We start from the raw sequence: 12,135 nt of genomic DNA on the forward strand, positions 1-12,135 counted from the left end.
CCCCATATGAGCACTCCAACTGACCAAATAATGTTTTTGGGTGGACCATTGTTAGCACTGTAACGGCACTAGCATGTTAGGGTGTGTTTTCTCTGGTATGAGTGTATTAGGTACAGCCTTCTTGTTGGCTTTTTAACTGACTGGATTAGTTGTTAAGAACTCAAACCCTGTTTGTGCTTGTTGTAGGCTATTCAATCGTCCACTAGATGGAATAATATGAATACAGTTAATATTGCGTTAGACTCAAGCAATAGAACACGAGAGGGAGTGTGTCATCGCGAATAACATCACGGCTGTGATTCGGTCACAGGCACGCGTGTTATTCGCGATAACACACGACCTCAAGTGTTCTATTGCTTTTATACAACAGTTTTTACAAAATAAAGAAAGAAAATAAATCAAAGAAGTCCTGAATTTCATAATAAATATGCTTTAATATTGACAATACCTTCCGCCAAAAAGTAGTTCCACAACGAATATAAAGTTTAACACTACAAAGCAGACATCCCAAGTTGCAAAAACTCATTTCAGGGAGGTAAGAACAACAAGAAGAAAAAGGCAAGAACCTCTGAAGGGAAAAAAGAAATAAAAAACCTCTTGCACACACCAAAGGATATTGGTGATAACAGAACTTTTAGGAGCTGCTAACTGGGCTATTAAACTAACTGTTCGCGTTACAAACACATTAATGTTCCCTACATAGTGCACTAGATTGTGTATCAGATCACGGATTTATGTTCCCTACATAGTGTACTAGACAGTGAATTAGACAACTGATTTATGTTCCCTACACAGTGCGCTAGATTGTATATCAGATAACGGATTTAAAACGCGATCGGGAAAAAGGTCTGTGTCGCCTGCGTGCGCGTTTGTGTGCATGAAGCTTGTCGTTACTGGCAACGCGTCAGCGGAGTAATACAGTTGTGGTGTGAAAAGGCTGTGCTGTTATCACGAATATCAGCACGGTTAGAACGCTTCTCAACCAATCAGATTGTAAGGTCGGAACTAACTGTTGTATAAAGTAAAACGATGTCTGTTTCTATCACAGTTTCATCGCATGCTGACCTCTAGAATACAACTGATGTATGTAGCACTAAGAAGTGTTTCTTAAGGGTTCTTTTTGTGTTCTTGGTAGAACTGTTTCTACTTGAAGAACCCTTTAGTAGAATTTAAGGTTCTTTGCTAACTCAGTTTGAGTGTTATGGATTTTTTTTTCTCTTGCCACATATAAATGCACATAACATTTTAATGACTGGAAAACAATCGTGCAATTGATACAGGAAAAAAAGAAAAAGGTGAAAGAAAGGAATCTGTTTGTTTCTACCTGCAAAATTCTGCTCCCAAGATGTTTTTCTTTGTGTGTGTAAGCAGGAACATACTTCACTTAAAACTTTATATAATCGCCTTCAAGAGAGACAGCACTGATCTTTACAGCCCGGGTAGCTCAGTCGGTAGAGCATCAGACTTTTAATCTGAGGGTCCAGGGTTCAAGTCCCTGTTCGGGCGAGTTGTTTCTTACTGCATTAGGTAAGAGGTAATGTCCCGTACTACATGGTTTGTTTAGAATGATGAAGAATTTGTACTTTGTGAGATGTTTGTAAGTGAAATAGCATGTACTTGATCAGCTTGAAATAATAGCACACTGTAAGTGTAACATGTTCTCCACACCGACTAGCTGTACGCTCAGCTGTTTCAAACAGACTTCAGTTCTTGCTTCACAGAGCCGCTTTGTTATTGCACTGCACTAAACAGTTGGTATATCCTGCACTATTGTGGCCCCTACATAATGCAGCATCAACGCTCTGTTAGTACATTACAATTTACAAAGGGTCCTTCGTAAGGGGAATTAGCTCAAATGGTAGAGTGCTCGAGGTAGCGGGATCGATGCCTGCATCCTCCGGGTTTTAAATTTATGTAGAGAAACAGATGGACTACAGTCAGTAATTGTAGAAATACAAAGTGCTTTAATATGGTAAGCGGAGCTGGTAAAATGGACAGTGAGTCTAGAAACAAAGAGGTTTTTTTAATGTTATGTTCTAACCTGTAATATATTGCATTTCTCAAAATGTCCACTAGGTGGAGGCAAACCGCAAATTTACGAAAACAGTGGCCACATTTCATGTCAATCACGTTGACCTGTTAAAATGAGGGGCGATGTACCAGCATGCACTGTGTGATCGACTGGTAGATCGTGATCGACGTATTGGGCACCCCTGATGTAAAACAACTGTACTTTTGGTAACCCCTTTTGGAGTCTTTCCAAGAAATTGCTCCTGATAACTTTTATTGTTTATTGAAACACAACATTTCCATCACAGATCTGCTTCAAACTTAGGGAGATCCGCTGTCAGAACTCGGACACAGTCTCTATGTTCAAGTCTAGATTGAAAACATATTTATTTACTCAGGCTTTTGATTGGTCTTTTCAAACTAAACAAGCAAACCTAGTTATGCTGTAATAGTTAGGGGTGCTGGAGTCTAAACCTGTAAAACTCTCTGATATTTTACTCTTAACGATTTCACATTGTAACAACATCTTCTGTTGTATTAATCCGAGGTGTGTTAGGTTTTTAACATAACATCATTATTAAACATAAATTACATCCAGACCACATGGTCTATTGTTCAACATGTCGCCGGCTAAGCTCTCTCCCTGACTCCTACAGAAAGGGGGGGGAGGCAGAGCCCGGGGCTTGTTAGCACACTTCATTGGCTCCACCAGCAGTAAAGGAGGAGGAGCCTAGCTGAGTTTAAAAACTGGCGGGGAAGAGAGGCGCGGCCTCTTTCTTACGTGGTGTGTCTAGACTGCAGGAGTAAGGAGCGCCGGCCGGCTTAGCTCTGATATATATTCACAGATTATTTTTACACTTAATAAAGTGTTTTAAAGAGTACTTTCTGGACTTCCCGACTGCTTTCTTCAGGACCTTTTTGAACCAAAAGATTCATCCTAACAAATGGTAGCCAGAGGATGGTTCAGGAGGTCTGAGGATAGCATCGAATTAATTCAGCTGACTGAGGTAAGACCAGGAATTCTGAAAAAATCTTTTGTACTCAGTACAAGGCGCGCGCCTTCTTAAGGTAAACAGACGTTCTCTGTAAATATATTAGCTGCATTTATTATTTAGCGTACTGAGTGTGAAAGTGAATCTCAGAATCCGTAAGTGTCTGATTAAATTACTAAAGTATCATTAGATAGTTTAAAACTGTGAATATATGTTGGAGCTAAAAAATTTATGTTTCCTGATTGCTGAGTTTGAATCAGACCGAGCAAAATAAACGGGCTGTTCGGCAGAGGCTTCACCCGGAACACCATTGGAGCGAAACGTGTCTGTCTGTTTCAAAAGCAGGGGCGCGTGATTCGAAAGATCTAAGTTTTAACGAGTCTGGGACTGGGTTAATTCTATAGATCTCAAATTTTCGAGCGTTGGATCTAGAAGTCTGGCAGTTTGAAAAACGAGATTCTATGATTCGAGCGTTGGAAATAATAGGGTCTGGCAGTTTAAAAAACGAGATTCTATAATTCGAGCGTTGTAAAACCTAGGGTCTGGCAGTTTAAAAAACGGGATTCTATGAATGAGCGAACGTTGGAAATCTATTACCTGGCAGTTTAAAGGACGGGGTTCTATGATTTAAACGTGGAAATCTTAGGAGTCTGGCTGTTCAAAGGACGGGATTCTATGAAAAAGATTGTCCTAAAATTCGGACTTGACGGTTTTGGGAACGGAGTTCGGTTAATTAGACTACTTTAAATTCTAAATTTGGTTCGAAAACAGTACATCGGGAGTTTGTTTGTCAGTGTTTCTGTGCGTATTTATATGTAACCTTTTGTTTGTCCGCCATCTTGCACACGCGTGTTTTTCTGTCTGTCCGCCATTTTGGCTTTCTGTCTGTCCGCCATTTTGTCTTGGGAATGCAACGTGGTCTCCCGTCTATCCGCCATTTTGTTTCTTGAGAACGCAGCGTGGCTTTCTGTCTGTCCGCCATTTTGGCTCTGTCTGTACGCCATTTTGTCTTGGGAATGCAACGTGGTCTCCCGTCTATCCGCCATTTTGTTTCTTGAGAACGCAGCGTGGTTTTCTGTCTGTCCACCATTTTGGCTCTGGGAGAGCTGAGCGTGGTTTTCTGTCTGTCCACCATTTTGGCTCTGGGAGAGCTGAGCGTGGTTTTCTGTGTATCCGCCTTTTTGGCTCTATGTGAGCAGCTTGCCGTATCTTGTCCATCGGCTATCTTTGTCTTTGTACGCCTGGATTGGGTAAGTGCTGCAGTTAATTTTATAATCAACTTTATTTTTATAATCTTAAGATAACTGAGTTAAGATGAAGTATTTATGGTACCTTATTAAGTGTGTTTTAAGGTAGATAGCGTTCTTGAACTTTAAGGTTCTTAAACCAGGAAAGGGGGTACTTAGAGTGGAATTCATCCATGTGTGACATAGGACATTTTCACACATAATTAAGGAAAATCTCCTTAATCAGAGTTGTTATAGTGAATAAGATTAAAATGTTGTGAGTAACACAGCGCTTGTTAGTCGTGATAGGAGATTTGCTGGGTGTATTGGTGCATGTATTATTGAGAGATTGCTATATTGTTTCTTTGTTTAATGTATGGGGTAGTGCTGGACAATAATTCGACATCAATATGTCGCAAGTGGGGAATGTTTCAATAGCGGGGATATGATTTTAAACAAATTCGATCAATACACATACATACACGAATCCAGTGCTTAGTGTTACCGCTCTGATCGCACTGGTTACTGTAACACAGTAGTTTTTAAAGCACATTTCACAGACTGTAATTTTGCTTTTGCTTAAGTATGTTTTGTATTAGTAATTGTTACATTTTGAATAGCATCTGTTACCGAGCAAAATAAAAATAAAAAACGCTAAAGAAATCGCGAATTCAGTGAGTTGCGACAGGGAGTCGAGTCTTTTGTCTCGGTTCCTTTTGAAGAGCCGCGTATTTACATGGCGACTGCCGGAAGAGTCGGTTCCTTTGTTTCGGTTAGAAGAGCCGGTTCATAGATTCGAATCATTTTGCGACACATCGCTGGTGGTTGTACAGTTTGAAAAAAAGTTTTATGTCATTTGAAATGACGCATTACACATCCCTAACTGTTTTAATTGTTGTATCAACATGTTTCTTCTATTGCATTTGAGTTAAGGACAACGTTTCTTCTATTGCATTTGAATTAAAAACTACTGTTGAGGTTTGTATCCACTCCCGTTTACATTACACAGAGGAGACCCCCTGCTGTTTACTCGGTGAGTACATTTTAAATGAGTTACTTTCTACTTTTTGCTTGAGTGGATTTTCAAAGTAGTAACTTTACTCGTAATTGAGTAAAGATTCATTAAGGTAATAGTACTTTTACTTGAATAAAATTTTTTGTACTCTTTCCACCTCTGATTAAGACGTGTTGATATATTAGATTATATATTGTCAAAGCTTATGTTTATTTGAGAGTGAGGTCGTGTTTTTCACTGTGTACAAATGCTGAATACAAGTAAAAGGTAAAAGCTAACATGTTACTGTTTCTAAAATATTGTGTAGTTGTAAAGAGTGAGATTTCATAGCCCTATAAATCTTATGAGGTGTGATCATTTGTTTGCCTCTTGAATTAAATTGGAAATAATGCCAGAAGGTACCACTATTTCTGTACAAGACAGGGACTCTGATCCCTTCTGGATTTGTGCAGAATTTTCTTTGTCTTTGTCTGCTACAGAAATATCCGTAGTTATACTAAGTGATCTTGCCAAATTATGTTCTATAACTGAAAGGAAAACATCTCACGTATCAAGTTAATGATTGTATAAATACTACAGTGTACTTCTAAAATTGAAAAAGGATTTGCATCCAGAGATGCTGCAACAGACAGGAAACAAGTGGGCTTAGTTAAAATTTTAGCAAATGATACTTTGTGTCATTGTCCCTCTTATTTAATTTAAGTGGAACTATTTAAGTAAAGTTTTGTTCCAATTTTACAGGACAATGCCAGAGGTGACACTGCTGACAAAGCTGTTACACACCTTCCACTGCTCACTAACGACATTATTTGTTTACAGGTCCAGCTAACACCAGACTTTGATTGAACTAACTTTAAAATTCTGTGCTTTCCAACAGGATAAACACATTTAGAAGGTTTATTTAATATTTTATTTTCAAGATTTGATTGTAAAATTTGAAAAAAGGGGGGAGTATTATGGCAGGAATAAGAATTTATGTTTAATATGCTGCTTTGTGTATGAAATCCTGTGATACATTGTGCTGGGGCAGCTGGACTGGCAGACCTACGGATATGCATGCAGATTCAGGTACGTATATGCATGCAGATTCAGGGACGCCTGGTGAAGGTAATCTTCAGCCTTACCTCACATATGAGGACATTACATTTTGGTTTTGTTATGCCTTATTCCTTGACCTGCTAAACCTAGACCGATTGTTCCCATTAGTGGACACTTTTGTCTGCCAGCTAGTGGTAGCAAAAGTACTAGAACACTAATAAAGTTTGTTTGCTTCTTTATTAAGATTTTGACGTTATGTTTTGCACTTTGGTTACATTTGTGACAGGAGCGGTGGTTGCTCATTGCACGGGATTCAGGTTGTATCGGGCACAGACATGGACAGTTCAGTGTCTCTGGTTCGCCTCGCTGGCATGTCTTTGGACTGTGGGAGGAAACCGGAGCACCCGGGGGAGGCCCACACGACAACATGCGGGCTCCGCGGAGGGGGAACCTTCTTGCTGTGACAGTGTGCGACGGTACTACCCACTGAGCCACCGTGTCACCCAACTAACAAGGTTAAAAACAAAAGGAATAGGGAAAATGCATTGAAAAAATCAAAGCTCGGGTCTCAGGAGATTAAATATAATTGCTTACACAGACTCCGGTAAGATTCAATTTAATTGGTAATATTTTTTGGAAATTGGCAGTTAATATTTGATGCTTGTGTTGTATCCGATGAATCTTTTCTAGCTAATTGATCAGGTCAACTCACTCATTTTATACTATATAGTTTATTGAAGAAGTTAGATTGGTTCAATGTGGTGCAGTAAACCTTGTGGCAATACTATGCATGATCATAGATGAGTGGCAGACGAGTGCAATTTAAAGATTGAGGGAATAGTGAGAAGAAAATAACTTGTTAGGAGAGAAGTACATGAAGGGGGGTGACTGGAGACCCAGGTCATAGGTTTCACAGACACACAGCAACCCAGCGGGGGGTTGAGGCCATAAACTGCCGGCCCTGCATGAGTAAAGAGAAGTCTGATGTTTAATCTACTGTGTACGGGCTGAGGATGGTGGACACTTATGCAGTACCAAAGATGATGTAAAAATTATGAATACCAGATCTTGAATGACATTTGTAGGGAGATGTAACAATAATACAATAGAGATAGTATAGGTTGGTAGTACTTTGCAGTGAGTTAACTAAATGGAACTGTTTAAGTAGAGTTCAATGTGATTTCAGATGGCCAAAGTGGATCAAAGCGCTGGTGATGATGAGCATGAGGGATTGGCTGACTAGGAGCAGGAGATGGTCATGTGAGAGTCTGTTGGATTGTGGGAAATGGAGTCTGTATTGTTAGAAGCAGGAGGTGTGTTAGTACCAGTGACCAAAAGTTGGGGTAAAAAATCTGAATGAATAAATAATATAAGTCAGGGGTTTGTAGGACTGATGGAAGTTGATATAGCAGAGCTGTTGTTATTTTAAGTATGGCAGAGTAAATAAATAGTGGATTGGTGATTTTGTATTGGGAAAAAGGTGATTTAGAAAATTTGAAGGCTCTCTAGCATGCGGCGATGATGAAGTAGAATAAGTGTAGAAAATGTTATATGTAATGTGTATGCACCTTCTGCTCTGATCAGTTTGAACTGTTTGAAGTGGAATTTTATATAGCAGGAAGGGTTAATGCAGTATGAGAGACAAGTAATGAAGTAACTGTTTGTTTCCAGGGGATCACTGTCGATTGCCCTGAACTATATGTTTGTTTCCATAGGGCCATTGTCGGTCGCGGTGAAGTAATTGTTTGTTTCCAGGGGATCACTGTCGATTGCCCTGAACTATATGTTTGTTTCCATAGGGCCATTGTCGGTCGCGGTGAAGTAATTGTTTGTTTCCAGGGGATCACTGTCGATTGCCCTGAACTATATGTTTGTTTCCATAGGGCCATTGTCGGTCGCGGTGAAGTAATTGTTTGTTTCCAGGGGATCACTGTCGATTGCCCTGAACTATATGTTTGTTTCCATAGGGCCATTGTCGGTCGCGGTGAAGTAATTGTTTGTTTCCAGTAGACACTGTTGTTGTACTGAGGTTTACGTTCTTTTGTCTGAGTTGTGTTTGGACAACCGAGTGAGTTGTGCCAGTGAATGTTAAAAGAATACTCGTATTCTTCGACTAGGCAGGAATCTTCTGTTCTAGGGTGTGTCTCGTTAAAACCAGTTCATCTTTGTCTTAATACGTGTTACAGATTTTGCTCGAAAGGTTGTTTAAAGCGGTCTAAAATGTCTAATTTAACACACAGAGAATTTATCCATGTCTCACCCACTAACTCAGGAACCAACTCCAACCAACATCAAAGCTTATAAAGACAATTACACCTGTTTCAGGAGCAACAAACCAGAACCGATAAACAGGGGACATTTTTCAGAAGGGATGTGTGTATGAATGGGTGTCTGTCGCTAAAACACTGAATGAACTGCCAAAGGCAGCTCACTTGCGGCCCTGACGCTAACCTTCCTTACTCGCCGGCGCCACATTGGTGTCAGAAGTGGGATCGTGGTGTTTGGGTGGCTCTGATGGTTTGGTGAGCCAATATGCCCGGTCTGTCCGAGTGCGCTAGCCCAGGTGGCTGTAGGGGCAGGGTGCCCGGTCCAGCAGTGGGTGGAAGAGCGACTCGGCAGTGTAATGGGGTGCGGTCCAGACATGGAGCCACCCAGTGGACGCTGGTGAGTGGGTCACCGGGACGGTTGACCATTAGGGAGGGGACAGTGTAGCGTCGCCACTGGGTCTGGCACGGGCTTTACCCAGAAAGCCTTGCGGCAGTGGTGTCTAAGCTCACCGTGGCCGTGTATCCCGATGTTGGGAGTGGGGTGGCTGCGGTGAGGGCTGGGTAAGTAGCTTATATGTTTGTCTGTTGTATGATTGTATGTGTGTATGAATGGGTTAAGTGGCTAGAAGGGATGTTTGGGCCATGGAAGGAAGTTATTACGGGTTTAGTGATGTCAGTATGAGAGTGTGGGATTGGCAATTTTAGTGGTATGTTGAGAATTCTCTTGTAGATAATTAGAAATAATTACTGATAAATGTTAAGGTGTGGTTCCTCTTTCACTGACAAAGGTATGGTGGGCATGCCTTGACTCCTGGTGAGTCCAAAGGATCCGGTGTGGTTAGAGTCCATGCCAGTTTGTTTAGAGTCCAAACTCAAAGCCTGGTACCAGGTCAGTTGGTCCGAGTCCAACTGTGAAAGCCTGAACGGGTTGAGGTCGGTTGGTTAAAGTCCAACCGTTTGTGTGGTAAGTTATTTTCTGGTCCGTGTCGAGCAGTCGGCCCTGAAAACCAATATAGCAATTGCTTTGTGGAATAATCAGTGGAATTGATTAAGTTTCCTATTGCATGGTTAGTAATTGGTTAGTAAAGTCAGTGAGGCTAGAACTGGTCAGGGAAACTACTTACCGGGGTCTTGGTGAGGTCAGTATGTGTAGGATTGATAATTTTAGTGATATGTTGTTGTTGTGGTATCCCGTGCATCAGGGTATTAATAAAAAAATTTGTGATAGAAGTAGTGAGTAGAGGAAGCAGAGGGGGGCAGGATCCACCAGTTATCCAGATGGTGTTGGCTGATTTGTCTAGATATCATGCAGATGATGATGAGGAGGATGACCTTGAAGGTGGGCCGGAAGACCCACTTCGAGCAGTATAAGTGCTACTAACTCTGCTTAATTAAAGGTAAAACCGACCAGACAAGACGAGGAGAGAGGACCAGCACTACTAATCACACACCGTGATGAAGGAAGGAAGGACTGGCAGAGGCAGACTTCGTGGGAATTGGAAGACCCACTCCGAGAGACAGAAGTGACACCAACTGAACCAGCCAACAGGGAACTAAACACAGCAGAAAGCCCGACAAAACCGACTATGTGGAAGAAGAGTCCAGCGGAATCAACGGAGCGGAACAAGACGAGGGGGGAGAATTTAGTTAGACTAGGAGAAAAAAACATAAACATATAGTTCGCAGACACATAGACCATCTTTGAAAACACTAGTTAAGTGCAACACACATAGTTTAGCTACAAAACGCAAGGGGTTAGTTCAGGATTGTTTACAATGTATATATGTTTGGTACTCTGCTATTTTTAGGAAATGTTTGTGCTGCTGTGGAAACAGGTAAGGCCGACAGGGGAGAATCCATAAGACATTAGGAGTCATGCAGAGACACAGGAGCTATGGGCCCCTTCTGAATATCTGCAGCTCCGTCTGGTGGAGGACAACCTGAACGGACTTCCTGTGGAAGCTACGCACCCATTGTGTTTATTTTATTTTTCTTCTCTTTTTGATTTCCTATTTTTTAAATTACTTTATTTTGATTTCCTGTTTTTATTATTTTTTGTTTGTTTGTTTGTTTCAGGGTTAGGAGCTGTTGCGATAGGTACGGTTCCTTTAGTTTAATTGGTAGCCTTTTTATTTTTAGAAACGTTTTATTGTATAAAATTCAGCCCAGTGGCCATGTAGTCAGAAGGGGTTAAATTGGGGGGTTGCTGACGGCTATCCTTATCTCCTGGGATCTAGAAACACCTAACCTATAGTTAAAAGTTATTGTGAAAGCATTAAGATGCTTTCAAGGGGGAGGGTTAGGTTTTTAACATAACATCATTATTAAACATAAATTACATCCAGACCACATGGTCTATTGTTCAACATGTCGCCGGCTAAGCTCTCTCCCTGACTCCTACAGAAAGGGGGGGGAGGCAGAGCCCGGGGCTTGTTAGCACACTTCATTGGCTCCACCAGCAGTAAAGGAGGAGGAGCCTAGCTGAGTTTAAAAACTGGCGGGGAAGAGAGGCGCGGCCTCTTTCTTACGTGGTGTGTCTAGACTGCAGGAGTAAGGAGCGCCGGCCGGCTTAGCTCTGATATATATTCACAGATTATTTTTACACTTAATAAAGTGTTTTAAAGAGTACTTTCTGGACTTCCCGACTGCTTTCTTCAGGACCTTTTTGAACCAAAAGATTCATCCTAACAGGTGGCTCTGACGGAAACCTGTTCACCCTCTCGAGGTTAAAGACTGCAAGTCGAGACTGCAGTGCCAACAATGCTGCTCCTACTAGATGTGACAGTGACCTGGCGTGTTTGCACCAAAATTGTCCAGAACGTACAACGGACTTTATCACAGACTGGACTGAACAATGAAGAACTCACATTATTTTTTTGCTAGTTACAACTTTCAGTTCAATTTAATTTTGTGTTTGTATGATTTGTGTAAATCCTTTTTATTTAAAGTATCCTCCAGGCCACCCAAGAAGGATGGGTCCCTGCTGAGTCTGGTTCCTCTCAAGGTTTCTTCCTGAGTTTTTCTTTGCCACTCTCGCCCTTCGGCCTGGATTCTGTAAAGTTGCTTTGAGACAATGTTCATTGGAAAAAGCGCTATATAAATAAATTTGACTTGACGTGTGTCTGAGATCTCTAACTCAAGCACCGTTTATGCAATCCATTTGAGTACTACTGTATTTTATAGAGTACATCCTGAGCTTTTTAGTAATGTCACATTTGTGGGTGTGCGGCAAGCAGCTCATGAACTTTCTTTTAAAAATGGCTGCCATGTCATATTTTACATTTCATGGAAATAAGCAAAGTAAGAGATCAGTTTCATTCAATATGAGTTGTAACTTCAGTTTATAAAGATTACAGAAATGTACAGCAATTTTAACCCTTTCTCAACAAAACATTTATCCAATGTCCTTTGTTGTGGACAGCAGGACTTACTACACCCGGTTTTTAGCCTATTTCTATACAAGGAAGCAGAGGGCTGAGTAAGGCAGAAAATATTTTATTACAAATTTATGCAGGAAAGTCAGGTAATGCTGTGTTAGTGTGTGTTGTGCTGGTATGACTGGATAAGACACAGCAGCGCTGCTGGAC

General features: G+C 41.1%; 1 non-coding gene across 1 annotated transcript; it reads left to right on the forward strand.

The window, feature by feature from the left end:
* Window positions 1–1,433: 1,433 nt before the first annotated feature.
* trnak-uuu (transfer RNA lysine (anticodon UUU)) lies at window positions 1,434–1,506 on the forward strand. The gene has a single exon. It is a non-coding gene; the product is annotated as a tRNA-Lys (tRNA).
* The last annotated feature ends 10,629 nt before the right edge of the window (window positions 1,507–12,135 follow it).

Source organism: Trichomycterus rosablanca, chromosome 10 (genome assembly GCF_030014385.1).
Source record: "Trichomycterus rosablanca isolate fTriRos1 chromosome 10, fTriRos1.hap1, whole genome shotgun sequence".
In the NCBI taxonomy this organism is placed as follows: Eukaryota; Metazoa; Chordata; class Actinopteri; order Siluriformes; family Trichomycteridae; genus Trichomycterus; species Trichomycterus rosablanca.